Genomic DNA, 1559 nt, shown 5'->3' with positions numbered 1-1559 from the left:
TCCCTTTCGCGATCGTCGGCTGTGCACGAGAGTGAGCTGCTGGAGGATGATGTTATTTCATTAACATTGTCTGATTTAGTGGCCAGTGCTCTGCTAGGTTCAGCCCAGCAAAAGCAGGAAATGTCTGAGGAGGGCAAAGAAGCTGAGGCTGAGCCTTTCCCAATCCTCCTGCCCTACGTATGATGAGCTTTTGAAAGTTATGGATCGAAAAAAGCTATTTTTTATGTTTCATCTGACCATAGAAGCCAGTGCCATTTGAAGTTCCAGTCGTGTCTGACAACTGAATGTGCTGGAGATTGTTTTTGGATGAGTGAGGAGAATTTATCTTGAAACTCTCCCGAACAACATGTGGTGACGGTGTTCACCAAACACATCTTGAGGATTTGTTGCTAAAAAGCTCATTTTTTAGTTACATCTGACCAGAGAACCCAGCCCCGTTTGAAGTTCCAGTCGTGTCTGACAACAGGATATGCTGGAGTTTGTTTTTGGACGAGAGCATTTTCTTTTCTTGATTTTTTTTCTTGAAACCCTCCCAAACAACTGTTTGATTTTTTTTTTTTTTAAAGGTTTTCTGACCCTGAGACTCAACTATTTTCTGCAATTCTCCAGCTGTGATCCTCAGAGAGTCTTTAGCCACTCAAACTCTCCTCCTCACCGTGCATTAGGACGATATAGACACATGTCCTCTTCCAGACAGATTCGTAAAATTTTTAGTTGATTGGAACCTCTTAATTATTGGCCTGATGGTGGAAATGCTCTAGCTCTTTTCTTACAGCCACTTTTTATTTTGTGAAGCTCAACCATCTTGTTCTGCACATCAGAACTATATTCTTTGGTTTTACTCTTTGTGATGGATGATTAAGGGAATCTGGCCTTTGTGTCCTTCTATTTATAATCCTGTGGAATAGGAAGTCATGGCTGGAGAATTTCATGCTTCTAGTCACCCTGGTGTGCTAAAAAAAATTGTAAATATGAATGGGAATATACTTCAGAGATATTTTACTCATGAGAATTTCTAGGGGTGCCATTAATTTTGGCCAACATACATTGGAAAAAAAACACTTATTTTATAATGTGAGTTTCCCCCAATTTCAGTTGTTTTACTTAAATGATAGTGTCACGAATCCGGTCTATGAACTTCCGTTAACTCACCACCAGAGGTCACCCGCTCAATACATGGACTCTCACACTACACAGACTGGTACACTATACCCTGGACTACATTTCCCATCATCCATTGCCCTGCGGCACGTCTCACGTCTTGTCAGCCCCGTAACAGAATACTCGGCCACACAAGGATCCAGCAGCTTTTCACACGGACATTGGCCAGGTATGGATATGGCAAGACTATTATTAGCCCTCGAGCAGGGCACGCGAACGCTCGAGGACTATGTACAAGAGTATTTAGATCTATCTTATTTCTCTGATCTGCCAGACTGTGTCCTGATAGATTTTTTCTGCAAGGGCATTAATCTGCCGTTAAAGTCAAAGCTCATTCGAGAGGGTCCGCGTTCATCACTCGTTCAGTTTATGGATTATGCTTTGTTGACTGTTAGTTC

This window comes from Sinocyclocheilus anshuiensis, unplaced genomic scaffold, assembly GCF_001515605.1.
Source record: "Sinocyclocheilus anshuiensis isolate Anshui unplaced genomic scaffold, SAMN03320099.WGS_v1.1 scaffold127, whole genome shotgun sequence".
Taxonomy (NCBI): Eukaryota; Metazoa; Chordata; class Actinopteri; order Cypriniformes; family Cyprinidae; genus Sinocyclocheilus; species Sinocyclocheilus anshuiensis.
The sequence above is the reverse complement of the archived record's forward strand: the minus strand, read 5'-3'. Positions refer to the sequence as shown.